The 27,021-nt window shown below is 41.9% G+C and overlaps 1 protein-coding gene across 1 annotated transcript in view; it reads right to left on the bottom strand.

Moving 5' to 3' along the window:
- Positions 1-9,323, bottom strand: part of SERPINE2 (serpin family E member 2) — a 29,824-nt gene extending 20,501 nt beyond the window's left edge. Inside the window, exon 1 of the mRNA XM_083506538.1 lies at positions 9,049-9,323. The gene's annotated coding sequence lies outside the window, so the exon portion shown is untranslated. The remainder of the gene's footprint in view (positions 1-9,048) is intronic.
- Positions 9,324-27,021: the final 17,698 nt, after the last annotated feature.

The raw sequence follows: 27,021 nt of genomic DNA on the forward strand, positions 1-27,021 counted from the left end.
CTGTTTCTAAAGGTCCCCCAAGCCCCAGGATCAGGTTTGGCCATTGTCCATGGAGGCTGGAGTTCTGCAACATCTGGAGAGCCAAATATTCCACACACCTGATCCAAATGTTGTGGACTACAACCTGACAACTGGCCATGCTAGCTGAAGCTGATGGAAGTTGTAATAAAAAACAAACAAACTGGCTATCCCTACTCTAAAGAGCTGCTGTCATTCCAAGGTATTTCACAGCCCTGCTACTAGAGGTACTTTTAAATGGAATTGCATGATATTACCCTGCTCCTGCAAACCTAGCAGTTCGAAAGCACATCAAAGTGCAAGTAGATAAATAGGTACCGCTCCGGCGGGAAGGTAAACGGCGTTTCCGTGCGCTGCTCTGGTTCGCCAGAAGCGGCTTGGTCATGCTGGCCATATGACCCGGAAGCTGTACGCTGGCTCCCTAGGCCAATAAAGCGAGATGAGCTCCGCAACCCCAGAGTTGGCCATGACTGGACCTAATGGTCAGGGGTCCCTTTACCTTTACCTACAGCACATTCCACATGCACTACCATATGCTTTACCACCAAACAACAGCTCGTCTATTAAAATAATCTGGTGTCATCTACAAGCCTGAGTACTTCACTGATCCACAGTCAAGATGGCAAACAAATTAAATTGCAACATTCCCAATACAGACCATTTAGGGAACGCCCATGATAACCTTCCTCTTTTTTTATTAAAGAGTTAAAGCAGGCATCCCCAAACTCGGCCCCCCTCCAGATGTTTTGGAACTACAACTCCCATCATCCCTAGCTAACAGGACCAGTGGTCAGGGATGATGGGACTTGTAGTCCCAAAACATTTGGAGGGCTGAGTTTGGGGATGCCTGAGTTAAAGCTACCTGTTTACCCTCAAGTTTCCTCAAAATAGTTACAAACTGAAAAGAGTTACAGATAGGTAGCCGTGTTGGTCTGCCATAGTCAAAATAATAATAATAAAAAAATCCTTCCTGTAGCACCTTAAAGACCAACTAAGTTAGTTCTTGGTATAAGCTTTCGTGTGCATGCACACTTCTTCACACTTCTGAAGAAGTGTGCATGCACACGAAAGCTTATACCAAGAACTAACTTAGTTGGTCTTTAAGGTGCTACAGGAAGGATTTTTTTTATTTAAGCTGAAAAGAGGTTAATGTGGCCTTTCCCCTAACCCTATGAAACAGGGTTAGCACCATGTTTGCGCTCTCGCTCTCGCTCTCCTACTAACACTGGAAGATATAACACCAGAATAATCCCAGACAGGAGAGATAGTGTCTGTGTAATTGAAGCAATATGCCTGAGAAACGGAAAGGAGAAACCATGGGTGGCCAACCATTCCCATAATAAATAATTGCAAGACTAAAAAATGATTGTGATAATATCCATTTTAGAGCTTTGTTGGAGCTAAAAAATAATGCACGCCTCAAAGATTTCAGACTTTACCCCTGAGAATTAAGCATAAATACAAGTGTCACATGACTATGTCAGTGCTGCTAAGACAATTTTGCAGCAAGAAAAAAAGTCAGTCTGCTCTCACTGCCTACAGAAAATTAAAAAAGCAGAAACATGTCAAATACAATCTTCTCTTGAAAGATAAAAGTTTCAGACTTAAGCACTAGGCTTCATAAGCATAATTTGTGGCATCACCTGTGGGGCACAATCCTGCCACGAGGTGTAGTTAAACTGTAGACCAAGAACCCAGGAAAGAATTTCAGTGAGAATGCTAGGAATAGCATTTGGAAATCTCACATTAAGCAGCTTTCCATAAGAGGGAGTCAAGGTCATGCTTGATGGCAAATGTAAAGGTTCCATCAGCTATAAATTAAGGAAGGAGGAAAGTTTTTGAAGGCCAGTGCAAACACCTTTCATAAAAACAGAGGAAGAGCTAATCTCAGAAAGGCCAATTGCACCCTCACCCCTTTCAACAAAGAGCATGAACACACACACAGAATTCCCCCAACCAGTAACAAGAGGAAGCAGAGAAGAACACTTTCCTCCACACTGTTCAGGTTGGAGCTGCACATATAGCTTCTCTGCCTCTATAGTGCTACATGATTGATGGTTGGAGCTGGCAATATAGGTGAGGAGGGGATATATAACCCTTCCCTGTGTTATAATGCTCAGGCTTGCACCGTATTCCCAGAACCAGCACTTCCTTACCTACAATGATTAATTTAGGGGAGAAAGGCGGCCTCAAAATAGTTGCGTACAGAATGCTGAACTGGTCAACAGTTAAACCAAATGCAACAACACCTCCTTCTGTTCCTCCAAAGTCTCTCCAATTCAGCAATACCACACACATGCTAGATTCATCCTCCTCCTCGGTGTCAGATCAAAACTTCAATGGTCTACTTGTAGCATATTGCAATTCTTGTATAATGCCTAGTCAAGAGGTAGCAGACATGTTGCCCTCTAGATGTTGTGGACTCCCTCAGCTCCAGCCAGAATGCCCAGGGATCAGGGATGATGGAAGTTGCAGTCCAAAGTATCTGGAGGGCTCCACATTGGCTAACCTATCAGGTTATTACAAGCATCATAGAAAGTCTTCATCTGACCATTTGTCCTCCTGCAGCATCTGTTAACCTGCAACACACCATAATTTTTGTACAAGCTGCCCTGTGGTTCCTTGACTCAAAGTTATTTGGGCACAGGAGAATCTACTCTGAGACACACTGAGAAGTGAGGAAGACGAACAGATAACTAATAACAGCCTATGCCAAAATAGCTGAAGAACAAAATGGAAAAGTGGTCACAGCAGCTACATGTGGCAGGAGCCGTTGTGGCTACGAGATCAAGCACTAGTGGTGAAAACTGCTCTGCTGGTAGATGCAACTCTGTTCAATAAACATTATTATAGTGGATTTAATTTCAGATATATAGACTTTGCTTGACTAGAAACGCAAATCTAAAGCTTCAGCTAGATGAGTGGTTACTGAAAATTTCACAACAAAGTAGAGACACAATGCACACCACATTTTTAGTACTCTCTCATTATTGTAATTGGAAAAAGTTATACTAAAAATATACATAGCTCTTCCTGTGGTTTCTGAACTGTCCCTTTCATTACTACTTCCCCAAAACATCTTCTTTACTAGAGCCTTTTAGTTTTATATGCCTGTTTTGCACCACAAAACTTATTCATGACACATTATTTTTCCCAAAAATCCATTAGACAAAATGTTTCTTAACTGTTGTTCTAATTATTCATGTATCATATATTGTTTTTAAGGTTCTTTTTTTAAAAAAATGTTCTAAGCTTTGAGGGTTTTGCCCAGAAAATCTGACTAGGAATATAAGTTAAATGCAGCTACTTGGTAGTCAAGTTTTCAGATTCCTATTCTACCCCCCTCCCCCCCACACACTGTATTAAAGTTACTGGATAGGTGAAATTCAGGATTATTTTAGAAAAAGGTGAAAAACCTCAAGCCTGCAAAAATCTAGAAGGAAAAATTTATTATTGATATTTTATTTTAACTGAAACAGAAATTCAAGCAATAACTGCACAATTTACAAAAATACATGAAATTATAAATTAATTTTAAATAGCAATAATTACTATGATAATCCATAGTAATATGTCAGCAAATAAAAAATAAAGAGAAAAAGAAGAAAATGAGCCAATATAAAGTAGTGAATATCATATAATTGAAAGAAGGGAGCTATTAAAGAACCCACTTTATTTATATATCTATTATTAATAATAATTTTTTATTTATACCCTGTTCTCCCTGGCCAGGGCCAGGCTCAGAGCAGCTAACACCAAATATAAATTACAATAAAACGTAATGGGGGGGTTAATTAAAATACGGCTTAAAATACAGCTTAAAATGCAGCCTCATTTTAGTAGCAGCCCATAAATCAAGACCATAAAGGGAGGAAACATCGGATATTCACCCAAGCCAGCTATCCATGCTGGTCCTACTTGGGCCAGCAAAAAAGCAAAGGGAAAATTTATATCCCAAATCCCATATAAGGGGAGTGAGTCTAAGACCAGGCGAACAGCTCTGTCTTGCAGGCCCTGCGGAAAGATGTCAAATCCCGCATGGTCCTTCATAAAAGAGAATCATATTCACATATTCTCACAAAATTGCAAAAGGATTTTAACTAATCCTATGCCCCTTCTGTTTGCTATCCCAAAGTTCTTTAAACATTCTTGCTCAAATATATTTATTTTGTTTTCCCCTTGTTGAATGCAAAGCATCTAGATGTTTTTTCTTAAAGTTGCCCTTCACAATATTGTTTATATTTGATGCTACTTCAGACCAACAATTTTTAGCCTCGGGGCAGAATGAGACTCATATCATTTACCCTTAACTTTCTGGGAGTAGTAGTAGTCTGGACGCAAAACCATTCAAATTCTAAACAAAATATATTTTGCATGCAAATAACTATTTCAAGAGCTTTCATTCTATTGAAATTATTCTTATTCTATTTATAATTATTCTTATTCTATTTATAATAAGAAAGTAAGTGACAGAAATATTTTGACATTTAAGACATTAACATAGATTTCTGCCTTTGCTCCACATGTATTGACAAATTATACATCAGGATACAGTATTGTTATTTTATCTAAACAACAATAGATACTCAAAACAGAGAACAAAGTAGATGCACTCCTTTAGCTAGCTTAGACAGCAGAGGGCACTCTTACATGCAGATGAATTCACTAACCATTCAGAGCATGAACCTTTCTAAATACATAAATGTATTTTTCCTCCTTGATGGAGGACACGAAATAAGTAATATTTGTCTCCAACTAAAGTGAGTTTATTCAAAATATGTTTGGAGCCCTCATTTATTATGTATAACTAAGCTGTCAAAACCGACAGTTCTACTGTCAACTTAAAGATACAAGGTTGGGAAGGCTATGTGAAAACAAAACAATTTTTTTTTTATCTCTTCCGCCAGTGTCTGCAAACCTTGACAGTAAGAAGGTGTAATTACTCAGTAAAGTACATTAGCAGTCATCAGAAGAAAGCTAAGAAATCTGTATTGAAGAGGCTTATGATTTAGCACCAGTCATCACCATGTCTACTACTACTATAGAAAAACAAGCTTTGAAGGAACACTTCTCCTTTGAAGTTGCACATTCCATTATTCCACCATTTGGAAATATAAAAATCTGCATTAATGCTGCTGCCATTAGTGGGAGTCTTACCTACTAATTTATATATAAAAAATATAGCTATGATCCATAAAATGCTCAATAATTGCTCATCATTGAAGGACGCAGTCAAGATGTCTAGAACACATGTGAAAGCTTGTTTAAGTATCTCTCTAGATAGGCCAAATGGTGTTATGACACCCTTCTTCAACCTGGTGCCCCTCCAGATGTTTTAATCAGAGGTAGCCAATACGGTACCCTCCAGATGTTTCGGAGTCAACCCCCATCTAGTCCAGCCACTACAACCATTGGTTGAGGAAGACTGATGTATGAGAAGGGAGACCACCCTTGTCCATGTCCAAAATGTTTGCTCCCAATTGAAAAACCAAAATTCCACTGGTAAGAAGAAAGTTATTTGAAACACCAATCTAGAATGTTTCCTTCAGCACACTCATTTGACATACTGATAATCCTATCAAATGTTATGTAAAGAGAACTAAAGCCTTACAGGTGTGTTCTTGAGAAACATGCAGTGATGACAGTATTTTGATGCATTGCGAAATATGTGTTGGTTACTAACTGCTACTAGGTCGAAAACAACCTTCAATTTCTTCAAATGTGTTCCTTCAACATGATGTTTTCTTTTATTGTGAAATACAGTGTTTTACAAGGCAACAATACACTAAAAGGATTGATGATGCAGAATTAACTGTTCCTAAAACACCCATATTAATTTATGTGATGCCATATTGTTTATCTGCTCACTACCTGTGAAAAGGCACTGAATGTTATCAAAGATGCAATGAACATAAACATCCCTGTTCAGAAAAAAGCAGCAAGCTATTAAAAGCATGCCAAAACTTAAGAATTAGAACACAACCGCTTACAACAATAAATTGTCATGTAAATAAAGAGCTAATCCAGCCCATATCTTCAAGAGAAGATCCAGTAAAGTTATTCTTATTATTAAAATTTTAAGTAGGATACATTTTTAATCCTGAAAGTACACCACCGTTCCAATTTGCACAGGTCCCATCTCAAATTATTTCGGTTTCCAAAATGTTCACACAGACCTGTGAGGTTAGCAAGTGAATGCAAGACAAATTGTCAGCTATAGTTATACTTGGAACAAAATGCAAGAACTGTGTTAAAATAGCTTCTACTGAAATTCAGTGAATAAGGAAGCTCAAACCTCTCTCAGGGCCAAAATATGCACACCCCCAGAAAACTATATATAAACCAATACTACTGTTTATTTTGTGCCTATTATTTATTCCACTGCGAGTCTTGGATGCACTCTTAATTGTTCAGGTGGACTCTAAAACTGTTTTGGAGAAAGAAATGTTGCCTTTCTAGAGCATGTACTTTGTGGCTGACCTAATTCTTCACTTCAAGCAGTTACTCAAAGGATGTTGTCGGCAATTGCTCGTTAGAGAGCCAAACGCCTTGCCAAGCTTTAACTAGAAAAGACATTCCACTTCCATGAATGAGTGGACAAAAGGTTCATCCCATTTCCAACTAACTGTTTAGGTTCCCACCACCAGAAAAGCCCTTCCTTTCAATTCAGGTAGGATGGCTCAAGAAGATGATGACAAAAACACAGTTCCAGCCTTTATTCAAGAATGTTACACCCAACCAACAATGACATGTTAGTTACACTCTGCCTCCATGGCTAGAGGTTAGTAATGATTCTGCATATCACTTGTTGGAAACCATAGGAGGGGAGAGTGCTTTTGGGCTCAGATCCTGCGTGCAAGTTTCCCAGAAGCATTTGGCTGATCACTGTGAGAACAGGATGCTGGACTAGATGGGTCATTGGCCTGATCCAGCAGATTCTTATGATGTCCTTAGGGCATGTGTAATGCTGCTGTGCCCTCAAAATATAGTTTTAGAGCATTACATGCTAGATGAGCTACAGTTCTTAGTTGCAGTGCAGTTAACTGTTCTGATACTATACCCTACTCTCATAATCTACTGCTTGACTAATATCTTCCAGCAAGCTCTTTAAAAACCAATACAGTCAAGCGGACTACACTGTACTTTAGACTTCAGATACCAGTACAGCAGCCATGTCCTCTGTCCTATTATAAATCTATTTGGGGGGAAAGCAAGTCCGGAACAGATGGGTCTTGGATAGAAACTGCCAATTTTAAAAAACATATCTTTCTAACAAATAATGTGTTCCTCCCATCTTCTTTTTTTTTAAAGTGTCCACACAAGTTATTACTGGGCATGTCGAGCATCTTCGCACATAGGAGGGCTAGAAATGAGGCAAAATTGCCCTTTTGATTCTGTGGCGACATTCAACACCAAATGGAAATTCTTATACAAATAAATATTCTTTGGCTTCAAGCTCAAGATTCCACTTCCAAAAATAAAGTATGCAAGAGCATCAAAAGCTGTCTGTCTGCTATGTGAATAGCTTGTAAGCCATTTATAATTTGCTTTCGTACAAAAGGACACTACAGAGATTTAGGCAGAATCCACACACACACGGACCAGTATTTCACAGAATATATTTTGAATTGGGCTCTTACCAACTGAGACCATGAGATGCACTGTACTGTCTATTTTTAAACAAATTATTGTCTAATTTTAAGCAAATTAAGTTTCACAGTTATTTCACAAGTGTCCCCATAGTTCAAGAAAAAGTCTCTCTTTCAAACCCAGACACACAGAGAGAGGGGGAGAAATCAAAAGATAAGAAAATTATCAACTCCAGTCTGAACATCTCTTTAATGTTCTCATTTCCCCTTTCAATTCAGGGATATGCTCTACGCTAAATATTTCTTAGATATTTCCTATAGAAGCGTAACTTCATTAAATTCAGTTGTGCTGTTACCACTTTTACACCCACCAGCAAGAGAAGAAAAGCTAGAGGTCCTTCAAAAGCCTCCCTGTGGTGACCATTACCTTACAGAGGCAAACAAGGACATCTGTCTGTGTTGCAGATCGTTTCTACCCTATGAGCAACATAAGATGTAAGGACTGAGACGCCCACTTTTTATTATAGTCACCTGTTCTCTTTATGGCACTCCTTTGATGCCCTATGCCACATTTGTAAATTACCAATCAACCATAGCACATAAAAATCTCATCCCGCCCCAGGATAAGAATGAGCTCTTTTGAATAGCCTAGGAAAAAAAGAAGAAGCTCCTGCTACAAGTATTGGCGGGAATGTGAGCTAATGAAGTTTTCGTAGGGGCTAGTAACTTGACCGGACATGTTTCCAAGGGTGCCCTGACCGCACAAAATTCGGGGTAAAGGGTAAGCAGAAAAGTACCGAAGGGGAATCTCAGATACACTCATTCCTTCTTCTGGAGGTGGAAATCGGAGAACTAAATTGGGAAGCTCTTCCTACCCCCCCCCCAAAAAAACCACACACACATACACACTCCCGATATACCGCATAGTTGTGGGCTTTGGGAATTTACAAGTATTCATTTACTACGCACATGACAGATTTGGAGGAAGGAGAGGGGCAAAAAGAGCCCTTGTGAATTCATCTCAATAAAACCGCACAGGGGGGCTTTTGCAAACCCAGCAGTTATTTCTGGCTGCCCAGCCGCCGCCCCCCGTCCCACAAACTCAACCCCTCCTTAGAATTCAATCCGGAAAAAGAGGAAAGAACAACCTTAATGGAAATGTTCATATATATGTGTATGTGTCTCTCTGAACTGCCGTAGGGTAATGAAGAGTTAGTCATGAAGTTGATAAGCAACCGAGAAAGAAAGGGAAAGTACACAGGCCGGGGGGGGGGAGCAGGATGAGAGGGGTCGCCAAAATAAACCCTCATTTTTGGAAGCTGGGGCTGGGGAGGGGGGCAAAGAAATCCCATTGAAAGGGAAGGGAAAGGGCGGGCCAGGCGGAGACCTCAGGGAGGAAACCAAGACCCCCAGGGCGAAGTCACCCCCCAGGAGCTCTCACCTCTCTCGCCCTCGCTGGAGAAGCGCCTCTCCGGGGGAATAAGAGCGGCGGCGGCGGCGGCTGAGCTTCCTCTCTGCTGCTCCTCCCGCTCAGCTCAGCGACTAAGCCGAGCGGCCGCCCCGAATCCCGCATTTATCCCGCCCGCCGGCGAGAGAGCGCAGAAGCGGCCGGGCGGCGCCCACTCGGCTTTCCCCCTCCCACTGGGGCCGCCGCCGCCGCTTGTCTCCTCAGCAGCGGCCGCCTCCTCCTCCTCCGCCTCGCCCAGCTCCCGCCCTTCCTCGAAAGACCACGCCGCGAGGAGGCCTCGCCTCCCGGCCTGAGGCGCCACCTCCCTCCCTCAAGTCCAGAAGCGCCTCTCCGCCCTTGCCAAGAGCGTTCAAGGCGCTCGAAAGAAAAAAGAGGGCGCACTGAGGAGAACAGCGATGTGACTCGATGTGTAAACACGGGTTTGGAGCGAGTCAAGCAGAACGTGGGTCCCGCCAGAACCCGCTTAGAAGTGTTGTTTGGTTGTTTGTTTGTTATAGCGTTTTGTTGTTTTTTGCATCACCAGCCTCATCATTAGTGTTTTATAACTAGGTTTGTTTTAGAAACTTGAGTTCCTTTCACAGTCGCTCATTAGTAAAGGGGATAAAAGCGAGGGGGCAAAAACAACAAAGCAACTCATTTCTATTATTACAATGGAATTTCATCACAAGTTTAAGTTTTCTAGCCCGCCTGTCTCTCAAGTGGCGCCTGCAAGAAAATGTTGCAGCATGGAGTGCTTGCTGAGGAAGCCAAGCTGCCAAATTCTGGGATATGTCATTGTCCCTTCCCCAGTTTTCTGCTTTCCAGCAGCTCAGGCAACACTCTGTGTTCAATTGGTGCTGAGGGGGAGTCCCTCCTAAAGATCTATCAAACTTTGGAGAACCTTTGAGCCTTATTTTTGCCTAAGTTGGATACTTCCTTTTTGAAGCGTAGATGGTGCCATTTTGGTTAAATAGGAATTCCCACTAGCCAAATACGTTCACTATTAGCATACAGTCAGACCTCATGTTACGTTTGCTTCATTTACGTTTTTTCAGGTTGCGTCCCGCGGCGACCCGGAAGTACCAGAAAGGGTTACTTCCAGGCTTTGCCGCTCGCGCATGCGCAGTAGTGCTAAATCGCACTTTGCGCATGTGCACAAGCACCAAATCGCGCCACGCACCTGTGCAGATACGGTGCTTCAGGTTGCGGGCTTTTCACATTGTGAATGGGACAACGGAACGGATCCGGTTCGCAACTAGAGGTACCACTGCGTAGGGCAGGGGTGAGGAATATCTGTCAGCAAGACAGCTGTATTCTTTTCTGAACAGCTTTTTAAGGGCCACATGCTGGGGGGGGGGTTGGGGGGGTGTCGCAAAAGCAACAGATGTGTAACGTTTACCTTTGCATGGCATGCTAATTACTACACACTCACAAACATGGGCTTAGCCAGGTGGGGCCAGGGGGGCAGCTGCCTCCCCCAAATCAAGTAAATCAATAAAAAATACTTAACTAACTGAGGTTCTGCCCTCCCTAACATGAAGCCTGCCCCCAAACATAAATCCTGGCTACTCCCATGTTCACAAACCCCTCTATCCTCCATCTAGACAGTGCACTCCGAGGAAGCCCTACCAAGACTCATCAACCATTTTGCCCAAGCCTGCAGGGAATTTGGCCCACATCAGCCTGACTAAAACCAACATCCTGGATCAGGATGTCGCCAGCCGTCCAAGCATCACCTTTGGGGACCACATGCTTGAGGTGGCAGATGATTTTGTCTATCTGAGTTCCACCAAAACCAGCAAACTGCATCTATGCACTGTACTTTTATGCACTCCTTTCTGCCAATTCCCCATGATTTATAATCCAAAATGTAAAACAAGCATAAAACAGCAGAATTCAGTCAGTTGTGGCCTCTTCAGGAGCCAATATAATGAGCTTAGGCTCCTCCCTTGCTTTCTTCTCAGGATGCAAAATTATGTGAGATACGTTATACTGAAAGACAGTGACTGGTGTGAAGTAATTCAACAAGCATCATAACAGCAATATTTGAACCCAGATCATGGGATAAGTAGACAAGTTTGGTCAGTGAGTAGTTAAAAGTCATTATTTCAAAGTGGAACAAAGTAAGCAGTGGGATTTCCTCAAGCTCCCTAGGGGCTGATGCCAACTAGTCAGTAAAGTATAATCAGATAGCCAAAGTTTGGATTAGGCTGTAGAGCTGATACGGGGTTTAACATTGGCTTATTTTTGTCAGCTTTGTGCATTGCATGCCAGAAATATTTTTCCTGTTATTACCACATGTATCCTTGGCAACACAAACAAATGAACACCTTTCACACTTGATGGAAAGCAACATTTTACAGTTTGAATGATCTTAAAGTGACAAATGGGATTTTGCAGAAATATATGCTCTTTCCTTTTCTTACTATAGTGCTAGGCTTTCTGTAGGAAACAATCAAGAGGAGTGTTTTTGCTTTTACTCTCCCCCCCCCCCAAAATCACACTTAAGATACTCATATGCCTACTCTCTTGTACCAAGCATTCAAGTTCACACCTTTTCAGTCTTTCTAGAATGTGGCTATAACCATGGGTACTGCCATAAGAGAAATCTGAAGAAGTGTGCATGTACACGAAAGCTCATACCAATAACAAACTAAGTTTGTTTCTAAGGTGCTACTGGAAGGAATTTTTTGTTGTTGCTTCGACTACGGCAGACCAACACGGCTACCTACCTATAAAGAGAAATCTAATTAGTGGCTTATTCACCAAGTCCTGATTCTTCTTCAAATACAGATTCAGTAAAGCAAGCTCTAGAGACTTCATGATATGATGATGAGTAATTTATTTATCTCATTAAACACTAGTTTCCCCAAATTTGCCACCTTTGGGCATGTCCACCAGAAGTGTGTATAGGTACCCCTGTCTCCACTCATTTGTCAGCACAAGGCAATTTCTCACATATTTCTCCCCCTGCTGGACCCGTAACCTGTTGCTGAAGTAATTTATATAGTGTGACTTTGGAGAGGTCTGTGGACCTGAGTCCTTTCTCATTCCTGGATCCAGCAAGGGTTAAAATCTAATTGAGGATCCCATTATAGAAGTAGTCCAACCCGCTTCAATGTAGATCTTTATTCATAACCTCCAGCCACATTCTCAGCATTTTCCCCACCTGCCACTTTTCTCTAACTAAAGGGTTCTCAACCTTTTTAGACCAGTGGGCACATTTCAGGTTTTGAAAGAGTATACTGGAGGCACAAAATAGCTGCTATGGGGCAGGGTGGGGCTTAACACAAAAAATGGCTGCCATGGGAAGCATGCGGTAACACAAAATAAGAGAGAGTGCTGCCCCTGACAACTTTATAGTTAGCATAGGAAGTCAGTTATGTCCTGCTGGTCCTGCTTGGGGAAATCACATCTTACTGATTACTTACACACACACACACACACACACACACACACACACACACTCGCTGTTGCTTTCTAATGACAACAAGGTGCACCATTCCTAAGTACCAAATAAAATGTGTGAAGTGGCCACACCACACTCATTCCACAGAAATCTCATAGAAGGTGCCTGTACATGTTGCCCCATAATTTACATTCTAGGAGGGCCAGAGACTTGCTTTAAAAAGAAGCGAAAGTTCAGACTCTGGGGCACCTACCCAGATGCACCAATAGAAGCTTTCATGCGTACCATGGCACAAACAAGTGTCAGGTTGGCAGCTCCTGCTCTAACTCCTTTCATCTTAACTACTGGGGCACACTTCTTAAAACACAGACTTAAAAATAATGGAATACAACAGGTAGAGCCTAGGAGGATCAGATTGCCTGTTGCCATGTAGTCTTATGAGTTCAATTTCACTTAGCAAGAGGCAGCCATCTATAGCCCTGTTAAGCAATCACAGTTTCCCAGGTGAAGGAGCATTTGAACAGGATTGCGTGTGTATCCATTATAAGTTAATGATTACAAATTAAAGGAAAATACTTTGGATCACTGCTTTTGTTCATTGTGCTGAGTAAAATGATTTCAGGAGAGTTTTGCCTGTGTAAAGGTGATATCTTATAGGCTGGGATTTTAAATGCAAAGGCCAGCACAGTTAAGTTCACTTGTGTAGCATTCCCCATCTGTCCCAAGATTGTACTCAATTTAATTCTGTTCTCTTTATTTAGGATTTATTTTCTTCATATTGTACTGAAAGTAATGGGCCTTGTTTACATATAGTAATATGCTAACAAATGTGATTAAAAAACTGAAACATAGTTATTTGCAAGAAATAATTTCAGCGGGTCTTCTCTGAGTAAAAGTTAGATTCATGAGTTCAGCTTACCAGTTTGGTGCAGAATCCCCAAGAATGAGATGGAGAATTTTGTACTGGACCAAAAAAAAATTAGTCAAAGAGCATATAAGCTTTCAAGGCCTGCATTTCCAGTCACCGACAGAATTTTAGTAGACATTTTCAAGAGATAATTTAATACCCAGCAAGTTGTAAATAACTTCCTGCATGAAATTGCATTTTATTGAGTATAAATATGGATTGGATAGTAATTTACTGTGATGTACCAGAGAAATGTAGAGCTGATTCTTTTGTACTGGAAGTAGAGTCAATCAAACCCAATTGTACAGGAACAACTGAAAAATGAAAAACCACAGGGAGATTTGTCCTGATGTGGGAGTTGGGAACATGTTGAAAGAATTGTTTCAGAATGTTTAGTTACCTGCTGTTAGACAATGACTAATTGGCAGTGTGAAACTCTGCTGATTCTTTTGAGATGACATTATTATTTATCAGCTTACTTTGAGTGAAGCAATATTGCAACATTTAAGCCAGTAAATTGGTTGTATGTTCTTAATTGTGTGTTCACCTATAAGGGTTAGGAAGATAGTTGAGCCTGACACCTTTGCATGCACAGCATACCACTTAACTATCAAGGAGTCAGGAGTTGGCATGGATAGCCAACTACCAATGCTCATGTCCTGCCAGAGGCTCTACTGCAGGAGCACCAAATTGACTTTAATGGTACATTTGCACTATGCCAACCTTTCCACTGGTTCGCCCTCCCCCTTTCTTTCCCGGGAAGTACTGTAGCAGAGACTAAGCTGTTGGTAGTTCAGGTGAGTATTCTTACCCATCACACCATCTGACCATGAACTATTGATAACATAAAGGTAAAGGGACCCCTGACCATTAGGTCCAGTCGCGGATGACTCTGGGGTTGCGGCGCTCATCTCGCTTTATTGGCCGAGGGAGCTGGTGTACAGCTTCTGGGTCATGTGGCCAGCATGACTAAGCCGCTTCTGGCGAACCAGAGCAGCGCACGGAAACGCTGTTTACCTTCCCGCAAGAGCAGTACCTATTTATCTACTTGCACTTTTGTGCTTTCGAACCGCTAAGTTGTCAGGAGCTGGGACCCAGCAACGGGAGCTCACCCCATCGCAGGGATTTGAACTGCTGACCTTCTGATCGGCAAGCCCTAGGCTCTGTGGTTTAACCCACAGCGCCACCCGCGTCCCTATGATAACATACTTAATTGTATTATAATAACCACTCCACTTTTTAGATGCCTCTGTACTGAACCATTCTGTATGCTGATAGCATGATCAAAACTAGTTAAAGGTAGGAATGGTGAGAACCAAATTAAGGTAGAAGGACTCCTGGACGGTTAAGTCCAGTCAAAGGCGACTATGGGGTGTGGTGCTCAAACTCGCCGAGGGAGCTGGCATTTGTCCACAGACAGCTTTCTGAGTCATGTGGCCAGCATGACTAAACTGCTACTGGCACACAGAGGACTGTGACGAGTGCCACAGCACACGGAAACACTGCTTACCTTCCTGCCACAGTGGTACCTATTTATCTACTTGCACTGGTATGCCTTTGAATGCTAGGTTGGCAGAAGCTGAGACAGAGCAGTGGAAGCTCACCCCGTCATGCGGATTTGAACCGCCAACCTTCCGATATGGAACATCCCTTAATAGATTCTCCCATGTTGTTGCTTTTAAAGTGTAACTAGAAGCCACAAGGGCTCCCTGATTCCAACCAGGTATATTGGTATATTATGCTGTGGATACGGGGGATTTAAGCCTTTCCCCAGCGCTAGTTTCTCAATTAAAATCTCACATAAACACACATCCCGTTTGGCTCTCCATTTAACCTGCATCAGTTGATCTTGGGAACAGCCCTGGTACCACAAACAGATATGATACCTTGCTCAAAGAAAATTAGAAGACCGCTATTCCAAATATCACAATTTCCGCTGCAGAGACTGGAACAATGAACCCTTCTTCTCAAAACAGGAATACAAAAGTAACAAAAGGAAAAGACAAAAAAGGAAGCAAAAGAAAAGAAAACAAGGGTTTGGAAGTACATGCGTTAAAATTAACAGCAGCCTTGGAAAACAGGAGCCATCAAGAAAACAACTGTGTTTTTATTCTTTCCAGGAAGAACTGCAAATGTGTAACATCTTTTTCTTGCTTTCCCTTTTTTCTTTTCTTCAAAAATATTTTCTTAAATATTGAGCCAGCATTAGAATGATTCACTGCACTAAGGAAAAACAAGATAAAGGATCAATGTTACTAAATGTTGGAAGCTTAGGTGCACAAAGAGAAACAATACTATCCTGGGAAATGATGGAATCCCTGATCTTTTTACAATGATGTACAGAAACTCAGGAGTTATGGCACATGCTGAGCAAAAAGCAATGAGATTTTTTATCTGAGTTGCATTGGAATATTAATAGTTTTGGAGAAAAGCAAGGCCTTTAAAGAACTGTGATGGTAACACAGTTTAGCTTAAGCATTTAGCTTAAGCAAGCAGAAATAAGAACGTAATCAACATCAAAAAAATTAGGCATTGGATTAAGAATATAAAAATTAAGTGATGATGAACCTCAGCTATATCTGACTTCCCCACAAATGATGAATGTTTCTGAGTTTGAAAAGGAAAAAGAAAAGAGTTATGATTTGGAAATTCAGGGCAGCATCCAATGCACTTGTATTAGATTTATGCTTGTGCAATGGAAATTCTCACCTTTCCCCAAATCTACTATGGAGGGCTGGGAAAAACCTCAGAACAGATTTAGTGGGTCCACGGGTTATAGGGAGGAGAAGGGAGAAGTTCCATTGCACACGTATAAATCCCTTCATTAACTAATTCACTTACTTAATTCACTACCAGACATCTGAAGGCAGCCCTGTTTAGGGAATTTTAATATTTACGGTATTTTAATATTTTGTTGGAAGCCGCCCAGAGTGGCTGGGAAAGCCCAGCCAGATAAATAAATTATTATTATTATTATTATTATTATTATTATTATTACTGCTGCTGCTGCTGCTGCACTGGATTCAACCCTCAGAATGCAATAACTAACAAAATAAATAACTGATAAATAATTGTCAAAGGGGGTATTAATGAGGCAATGAAGCAGAATATATAGCCTCTGTTGCCCAAACACCAACCTCATCTACTGTCCAGAATGGATTTGGTATACCCTGTTCATGCAGATGAGGCTCTGACAACTGAAACACAGAGGGAGAACTGTTTCAACTAGGTCTAAGGAAATGTAGTCCCATGGTAAAAGCTAGTGCCCATTTATCCTTAAAGCTACATTTAACTTTCTCCATTAACTCAGAACACCACACCATTAAGTGCCTTGTCTAACCTCTTTTTTTTCTTAATGGGTCTGTTAAAATTCAGTGCTGGTTTTTTATGTGGATGACATCAACAATACTCTGGCCTTGTATCTCCTGGGAGCTATGATGATACGCAAAGCTAGGAGAAAAGGGCAGACTGACCAAGCAGAGGAGGAAGGATGTGGTGGTGGTGAAGGTTGTAGAGGACCATCACTGCAGACTGAATAAGTGGAATTTGTTGTTGTTTAGTCATTTAGTCATGTCCGACTCTTCATGACCCCATGGACCAGAGCACGCCAGGCACTCCTGTCTTTCACTGCCTCCTGCAGTTTGGTCAAACTCAGGTTCATAGCTTCAAGAATACAGTGGTGCCCCGCAAGACGAATGCCTTGCAAGACGAAAAACCCGCTAGACGAAAGGGTTTTCCGTTTTTCGATGCGCTTCACAAGTCAAATTTCCCTATGGGCTTGCTTCGCAAGACGAAAACGTCTTGCGAGTCTTGCGATTTTTTTCGCTCCCCCCCTTTTTCTAAGCTGCTAAGCCGCTAATAGCCTTTTAGCCGCTAAGCCGCTAAGCCTTTAATAGCCGCTAAACCGCTAATAACGCTAAGCCGCTAAGCCACTAATAGGGTTGCTTCGCAAGATGAAAAAACCGCTAGACGAAGAGACTCGCGGAACAGATTATTTTCGTCTTGCGAGGCACCACTGTACTGTCCAACCATCTCGTCCTCTGTCATCCCCTTCTCCTTGTGCCCTCAATCTTTCCCAACATTAGGGTCTTTTCCAGGGAGTCTTCTCTTCTCATGAGGTGGCCAAAGTATTGGAGCCTCAACTTCAGGATCTGTCCTTCCAGGGAACACTCAGGGCTGATTTCCTTAAGAATGGTTAGGTTTGATCTTCTTGCAGTCCATGGGACTCTCAAGAGTCTCCTCAAGAAACCATAAAAACTCTGCAGAAAACTTTTGTGGACAGTGGGTGGTTTTTATTTCTTTCCCAAATTTTCTTGCTCTCTTCTGTATAAAATCAAGGCCAAAGAAGGTCGTCGTCCCCCCCAAAAATGGTATGAAAGACATAATAATAATTTCCCATAGTTAGGGATGAACAGATCAGTCTGTTTCTGGTTCATGTCGATTTTGCATGTGATCATAAGTCCCAATTCATTTCTGCATTAATCTGTACTACAAAAATATATCAAAATACTATTTTATTACATCATTTATCATATTTCTAAACTTATTTTATAAGAACTCACTCTGTGGCCAGCTGAGCACTGTTTAGAGAGCACAACTGTACCTACCATGTGACAATAAAGGCAGCAAAGGAATCCTACCTTACTGCTTCTATTACATTCTCAAGTGATCATCCAGCAGAGCTTTTCTAGGTTATCTGGGACCTGATACAAGTTACAAGAAAGGAGATTCCGACTAATCATCAGGAATAACTTTATAACAGTAAGAGCTGTTCGACAGTGGAACAGACTCCTTCAGGAGGTTGTGGACTCTCCTTCACTGGAAATTTTTAAGCAGAGGTTGGATGGCCATATGTCATGGATGCTTTAACTGAGATTCCTGCATTGCAGGGGCTTAGACTAGATGACCCACCCAACTCTGCAATTCTATGTTTCTACGTATGACACTTGGGATTTTTTATCAACCATTTTTATTGACATGTAAGTCAATAAAAATTATTGACGGCCTCTGTCCAGTATACCTGAAGGAGCGTCTCCACCTCCATCATTCTGCCCAGACACTGAGGTCCAGCACCGAGGGCCTTCTGGCGGTTCCCTTGCTGCAAGAAGCCAAGTTACAGGGAACCAGGCAGAGGGCCTTCTCAGTAGTGGTGCCCGCCCTGTGGAACGCCCTCCCAGCAGATGTCAAAGAGAAAAATAACTACCAAACTTTTAGAAGACATCTGAAGGCAGCCCTGTTTAGGGAAGCTTTTAATGTTTAATAGGTTATTGTATTTTAGTGTTTTGTTGGAAGCCGCCCAGAGTGGCTTTATATTTATATTTATATATAAATAATAAATTATTACTATTACTATTATTATTATTAGTTGGGTTCCCCCCCAATATTGTACACCACCTTATATCTTTTATGAAAGTGTAGTTTATAAACATTGAGAGAGAGAGAGAGAGAGAGAAAGAAAGAAAGAAAGAAAGAAAGAAAGAAAGAATAACTAATAGTAGTTTACCTTGCTGAGTTTTTGTGTAATTTGAGGCAGCTTGACAATTATGACAAAGTTCCAGTCTGTTGCGATGATAGATAGATGGTTGATGAATAGATAGATAGATAGATTTTCCCCAAAGTAAACTACAGGGATATATTTTTTTTTCCTAGAGGAGCATGCAAGGCATATAAATGACATCCCAAAGTGCAGCATCTGGAAGAAGCCAGGTATATTATTCATTCTGTAGGCAGCACAGTTCAAACATCACAGAAGGGTGCTCAAAATGTTTGGCCAGCCTCCAAGTGATTGCAATTAAGCCCCCACTTCCTGTCCCCCTCTCCGAGCATTGCTCTAATCATACATTCCAAATGGCAATCTGCAGGTGATGTGTGAAGCAACCCAAACGACACATTAGAGTCATTATATTTTTATTCTTACACAAGGAACACTGTCCCGGAGCATCAAGAGGATGCTGTCGTTGGCTATCTGCCTATTATTTGAGCAGCTGCAGAAATGCATCCTGAATGGCAATTAAGTCACATGGAGCATCACTCTCCTTTTCGTGAGTCGCTCCACCAGCCAGCAGCAAAATGCGAGCTCTTAGCATTTCTCAAAGTCAATATATGTCCACAGGATACGATTATCACGTTAAAAGTGAATTCAGCCCATGTTACTAGAAATTCTAATATTTCGAGGTCAAGCATCATTCTGCAAGGCATGCAGAAGGCAAACTGGGGATTGGTCTGTAACAGTTTTAAGCAGAAAACCCAGAGATTTTCAGCATTTGTCATTCAAATGTCAGCAGAGCAACCACATTACCCAGAAACAACAGGAATCTAATCAGTTTTGTGATGTCTCTTTTGGGCAACAGATTCCTCAATCACTTTTATTTAATCTGTTCTGAAGACAAGGCTTTCATATTCTCCCCAGCACGTAAGCTCCCAGTTGTTCCATAGACACACAATTTCTCAGGTGTGGAATGGCAGGTTGGAAATAGTTTTAAGGCCCACTCCAATCTGGCTCTTGCCTCAATGTGTTTTAATAACTTCTGCAGAGAAATGATGACAAATGAGTGCATGCAAAGGAACCACCTTGCCCGCTCTACAAGCAGTATGGGAGTGTTTGTGCCCCAAGATAATGTATAAACCAACCCTGCATTATTTTTTAACAAAAAAGTTAGTTTTACAGGAGGGAGGGCCTTAAACCCTAGAAATTAATAAATGGTAGTATTTTAATTATTTGGAGTATAGAAGGGAAGACAAGCCGGGTGGTTGAGACTGAAACAGGAAAGGGGAACTGGAAGTCAAGAGTGGAATTTCATGCTCTTTATTCAGCTCATAGTGGTGAGGAGGAATGGAAGTTCCCACAGAATGTCTGCTTTATATACATTATTTACACAATGGGCCCCACTTGATTGGCTAATTCCGGGATTCTCCTGTAGGCCAATCAGGTTATGGATTCAATTCCACCTGGAGCTGGATTGGGTGGCTCCTGTGAACCAATCAGACTGCTGCATTCTGAATCCTATTGTTCTAGGACCAATCAGACTGCTGCATTCTGAATCCTATTGTTCTAGGACCAATCAGACTGCTACATTCTGAATCCTATTCAACTCAGTACATAACATGGAACAATAGGTGTCAGAGGATCAAAGGCTGGGAGCATAAGAGAAGGCGAAGGTGAAGGTGAAGATGAAGGAGAAGGAGCCATGTGAAGAGGCACAACATATGTTTTCCTCACTCTGAATTCATTGCAGGGCTCCTTTGATACCTACAGCTTCTTTTCAAAGCCCCCATTCTTGGACAGTAGATCCTATCTCATCAAGGGCATTGGCATGCGACATCAGGACGTCGTGTGACATCACGTTGGGCCCCCTCAATTGTCCGGAGAAGCTGGTGCCTCTGAATCTCACAATGAGCAGAAGGAAGCTTCTTCAGGGTGGTGTCTTCTGCAGGGAACAGCTTTCTAACTGTGGCACTGATGGCCAGAAGGTCCACCCTCTCTCCTCACATCAACATCACCATGAATGTGGATAGACTTAGATCAGCTATCCTTATTGCCTTTCTTCATTTTGTTCCTCAAAAGCATCCCTGTGTGCTTTTCAAGAACTGCTGCATACATGCAAAGGCCATCAAACAGCAAGTGGCAGAGAGCTAGAGCAGGGCGATGAAGACAGCACTCTGTCTACGTTAAAATTTTGCTGACATCCCAGTGTTCATCTGCCAGCAAGCATTTGATGCCTTTAATGACATCAAAGGAGCTGTGCTGGATCACACCAAATATGTATTCTACTGCTGCATCTGATCCTACAGTGGCTGTTCAGCTGCCCAAGGTAAGCTCTTCAGCAGGATATGAGCACAACAGCCCTCTCCTGCTTGTCTCTCTCTTTCTTTCTTTCTTTCTTTCTTTCTTTCTTTCTTTCTTTCTTTCTTTCTTTCTTTCTTTCTTTGTTGTTAAATAGTTTTTATTAATTTTCCAATAAAAAAACCCAATTAACATATCAAATCATAACCCAATAAAAATAATAAAATAAAATAAAAAATTATAATTATCAATATTTCGGGGCTTCCCATGGTCTGGACCTTGAAGCATATCTCCAAATCTCAGTCCTGCCGTCTTTTTCTTTTTAATTACTGATTTTCTTCAGATAACCAAAACATGCATCATAACAAACAAGGCACACATAACAAAACTTGACTGTAAGCTTAGTTCTGGCGCTGCTTGTAAATGCACAGAAAGAAGGCAAAACCAAAACAATCGTGGAGAAGATGTAGAAATAGTGATATGGAATGCCAACAAAATTAATGTATAGATTTTAAGCTGAAGGCCAAAAATGTTTCGGTATGATGCCAGTCTGTAATGGATGATGGAGATCTGGAGAAAGAACTGCTCCCTGCTACTGCAAAATATATTCGACAAATAAAAACCATATAACTGAGAATGGTATTTTAGATTAAACCCCCTCTAAGCTGTCAGTTACACTCTGTAACTTCTTCTGCAATCGGTAACTGCCACAACTTATTCCCTTTAGAGTACAATGGGAATGATATCTCCAATGCTGAGCCAATTGTAGCCTAGCTGCTGTTACTTGGTGGATGATTAGATCCTTATATAACACATTGTACATGGTTTCTGGAAAGAGTGATAGCAATGTTAGACCTGGGTCTGGAAGAATAATTTATTGCACTATTGGAAGACATAGTTTGAAAAAGCCTTTCCTCAAAAAATCATAGAATCACACAATCATAGAATTGTGGAGTTGGAAGGGACTCCAAGGCTAGTCCAGCCCCTTGCAAAGCAGGAATCTCAACTAAAGCATTCATGACAAATGGCCATCCAGCCTCTGCTTAAAAACCTCAAATGAAGGAAAGCCCACAACCTCTTGAGGGATTCCATTTCCACTGTCAAGCAGCTCTTACTGTTAGAAAGTTATTCCTGATCTTTAGTCGGAATCTCCTTTCTTGTAACTTGAAGCCATTGGTTCAAGTCTGACCCTCCAGAGCAGGAGAAAACAAGCTTGCTTGTACAACTGGGCATTGCCACCATGCATTGTAATTTCACCCCCATCCCTTACATCCTCTCTGACAAGTAGCTGGTACATTCTCATTAAAGCTTTGTTGTTGTTGTTTAGTCATTTAGTCGTGTCCGACTCTTCGTGACCCCATGGACCAGAGCACGCCAGGCACTTCTGTCTTCCACTGCCTCCCGCAGTTTGGTCAAACTCATGCTGGTAGCTTCGAGAACAATATCCAACCATCTCGTCCTCTGTCCCCTTCTCCTTGTGCCCTCAATCTTTCCCAACATCAGGGTCTTTTCCAGGGAGTATTCTCTTCTCATGAGGTGGCCAAAGTATTGGAGCCTCAGCTTCACAATCTGTCCTTCCAGTGAGCACTCAGGGCTGATTTCCTTAAGAATGGATAGGTTTGATCTTCTTGCAGTCCATGGGACTCTCAAGAGTCTCCTCCAGCACCATAATTCAAAAGCATCAATTCTCCGGTGATCAGCCTTCTTTACGGTCCAGCTCTCACTTCCATACATCACTACTGAGAAAACCATAGCTTTAACTATACGGACCTTTCTAGGCAAGGTGATGTCTCTGCTTTTTTTGTCTGTCAGTGTACCTCCTTCCTCACTCCCATGTCATGACTGTTAAGCTGTGGGTGAACATATCAGACAACATAGCTATTCTTCGAACAGCTCGTTTATTCACAGGTCCAGAACAGAACTGGGCTGAAGGGTTCAGCCAACCTGCTTATATAAAGCTCAACTACAAAGCAACAGTAACAACTTTCTGTAACTATCCAATCAATGAAGCCACTTTCAATTCCTTATTTGCATATGTGGACCTGAGTGAAAACTATCTACAGTATCCCCTTGCTGGTCCTGGGTGAGAACTTCAGTACATAACAATGACCGCTGGTGTTGTGCAACCTGCCTTCTCGTTTGCTTCCCCACCCTGACTTCATGGCCTGTTCCCTGCCATGCAGGCCTTTTTTCCACCTTGCCTGGGAGGACGGGGCCCTGACTGACTCCAGCTACAGAAGCTGAGGCTGTTGAAGAGGCCAGAGACCATCTTGGCAATCTCTTAATGCAGATTCAGGTCACTGAGCCTGAGCTTCCACAGCTATCTCCTGCCATGAACCACCATTGGCAGAATTGGCTGCAACAACATCAGCAGATACGTTCTGTGCTGAATATAATATTTCATTCTCTTGCTCCTTGTGCTGTTTTAAATGTGCATTTTATGTCTGACTTCCTTTAGCAATGTTTTCTTCTGAAATCCTTAAGATGATTTTTTTTTGTTACCTTTGCTCATTAAATGTGTATTTTGTAGTTGCCCTCCCTTGAAATGTCTTATTTTGAAACTTTTTAAGATAATAATTTTGTTTCCAGTTAATTACGCTGCTTTGAATGTATACTTATTATTTAATTTTTTTCTGTATTGTTTTATTTTGGATGGTTTCATTTGGTGTTTTAATGTTTGTTGTAACCGCTTTGAGATTTTTTTTCTTTAAAATATAAAGCGGTATAGAAATAATAATAATAATAGCATGACACTACAAATCCTCCAATCCGAGCTGCATGAAGACAGCCTTACATTTTTATGTATATATGAACACACTGTTCTTAAAACTTGAGAGATTTTTATTGGAAGCAATGTTCTAGTAAAATAAGATTTGCTGTAATTTCACTGTGGTTGTCAAAATGTGTCTGTATAATATATTTTTCTGCATTCTTTTATGAATAATTCCCTTAAAAAGAATCAGTCTCTTTCAAATTAAAAACACAGCATGCAGTAGACATATAGTATAGAGAGAGAAACATTGTTCCTCTATCTTGGACCTTATTATATTACAGTGAAATGTTCTGAAAGAAAACATTTCAAGAATAGGGCTTAATATCTTTCTCCTTATTACAGTCTCAGAGAACAGGAAATCGTTTTTTTCTTTGCTTCCAGCAAACCAAAGATATATTTTAAACTCTGTGGAAACTACGATATTTTCTGAAACTTCTCACAATTATCCAGCATAGACGCAGCAGGCTTCCATTTTCCTCCTATAAGGTCTGTTCTCATTTGGGGAAGAAGAAATGACTTGCATGAACTTGCTGAATTTTACATGACCCAAGAGTCAGCTTTTGTTCAAAATACACAGCTAATGAACAGAGTTACTTGTCCAGTTTATATTGCATAATGCTTCTTTCACTTAAAATGTCTCAAAGGTAGCTGTGGCCTAGAACACTCCTCCCCAGTGAGGTCCACCTGGCGCCTTCACTGAGATCTTCTTGGGGCCAGGTAAACACTTACCTTTCACCCCAGGCATTTGATGGTGTCAGGGGTTTAGGAGCAGAGGCACGGGCAAGGGAGGAAACAGAGAGCGAAGGGGAGGAGGCAGAAGAAAAGATGAGTGATGACGACGACCCGAGATCTCCTAGTCTTTCCAGTGAATCAGAGGATTCACAGAAAGGAGCACCAGTGGCCAGGGCAAGGGGGGAGTCTAGGGGGGCACCCCAGGAAGATAGAGCCAGAGGGGACTCAGGGGGGAGCAGCTGGAAATCGGGACCAGCGTCACCGCCAGGAAGCAGGGAAGAGGAAGGGAGCCAGGGGGGAAGCGCTGGCAGCTCACCACAGGAGGGAGGGCATGAGTCAGGAGTGGCCACACCTCCATCGGGGAGCGAAGAAACGGTTAAGAGGAAAGTGGAAGGTTGGGCGCGCGCGCCAAGTTCAAATGCAGAGGAAGGCGGCGCAGTAAGCAGCCCCGAAAGGGAGCCAGGTCCTAAAGCCCGGCGCAAGGAGGCAGGAGGGTCCGGGTCAGCGTCAGAAGAATCCCGGAAGGAAGAAGCCCCGGGGGGTAGAGGGACCCAGAGGAGGACAGTCAGGCGGAAAAGGTGGAGCAAGGCTAGGATATTAAGTTGGTGCACACGGGGCGGAGACTCAGACGGAGCTTCGCCAATCTAGCTACTAGACGTAGAGTTGCGCGCAGCAGCGTGAGAATGGAAACTGTAATTCAATAAAGACTTTTACTTAATGATCGCTGGCTAGCGTGATCCTCTGTGAGCTAGGATCTTCAAGCAGCTCTGACAGATGGACTAGATGTTTTTGCTGTTAGTATGCTGACAAAACTTCCTGCAGCTGGGGTGTGTGTGTGTTGTATCTTTTTATGAATTCCATGTGTTTTGTATGAATGTGTTGATATAATAATGCACTTATGTTTCCATTTTTAAATATGTTGTACATTGCTTGGAGATCTCTCTGTAACAAGTGACTCTGGCATAATACATAATACATAATACATAATATTCACAACTTACACACATTTAACTTGTGCACATTCAGCTTTACGCACTTGGCCATTAAAAATATATATATTAAGAAGGTGGTGGGCATATGGGGGAGAACTTTGACAATCTCACCCACTATTGCACCTAGTGTGTTGAGACAATGCGCCATTTTGGCTTAATGCACTATCCCTGGAACGTAAACCTTGGGTAAATTGAAAGTCGCCTGTAATAATATTAATAATATTAATAAAAATAATACTAGCCCCACTTCCTGCCATCTACCTGTGATTTTTCTCTGATTATGGTACATTAAAAAGGTTTTAGTAGCCCATAGTCCCTGTCTAAGTTTGATCATCTTCCTATATACAGTGGTACCTCGGGTTAAGTACTTAATTTGTTCCGGAGGTCCGTTCTTAACCTGAAACTGTTCTTAACCTGAAGCACCACTTTAGCTAATGGGGCCTCCTCCTGCTGCTGCGCCGCCAGAGCATGATTTCTGTTCTCATCCTGAAGCAAAGTTCTTAACCTGAGGTACTATTTCTGGGTTAGCAGAGTCTGTAACCTGAAGCGTATGTAAACCGAGGTACCACTGTACTAGCATTCTCAAGACTTTTGAAAGAACAGCCACTGCAGCCCCATTTGGGGATTTTACCTCCACCTGCAGCTGCTGGGTGACCTTGGGCCAGTCACACTTCTTTGAAGTCTCTCAGCCCCACTCACCTCACAGAGTGTTTGTTGTGGGGGAGGAAGAGAAAGGAGAATGTTAGCCGCTTTGAGACTCCTTAAAGGGAGTGAAAGGCGGGATATCAAATCCAAACTCTTCTTTTCTTCTTCTACTAATAGTTAATGTGCGAGAAGGCAGTGGGACAACATTTAACAGCCCCTCCCCATTCCCATCTAGCTCAGTAATATCTGACTGGCAGTGCTCCCCAAGGCTTCAGAAAGGAAATGTTTCCTAATTCTACCTGGAGATGCTGGGGATTAAACCAGGAACCTTTTGCAAACAATGCAGCTGTTCTGCTCCTGAGCTACAGACCTTCATTTAAAAACACCTTAGCGTTCAATGACTTATTTATTTTGCATTGTTTCAATCTGAATAATTCCTTGTCAACTGCCAGCATTCAACTGGATAACCAATGAATCAGGCATTTGTTTGTTTCTTCCTGATCCCCATTCAGTTCCCCAAACTGCCTCCTTGCCTTGACTTTCATACAAAGCTTTGTGATTTCAAAATTTCCCTAAAAGGCCATCTCGATCAAAGACAATTGATACCAGTTTCGTGGTAAATGCACCATGTAGTCCATTTATGTTCTTCTGTTGCACATGAACAAAGTGGTGCTTGTTTAACTTTGTAGGTGAGAAAGATTCTGGATATCCAGTGGCGTAGCGTGG

Source organism: Podarcis liolepis (genome assembly GCF_965112155.1).
Source record: "Podarcis liolepis genome assembly, chromosome: 5".
NCBI lineage: Eukaryota > Metazoa > Chordata > Lepidosauria > Squamata > Lacertidae > Podarcis > Podarcis liolepis.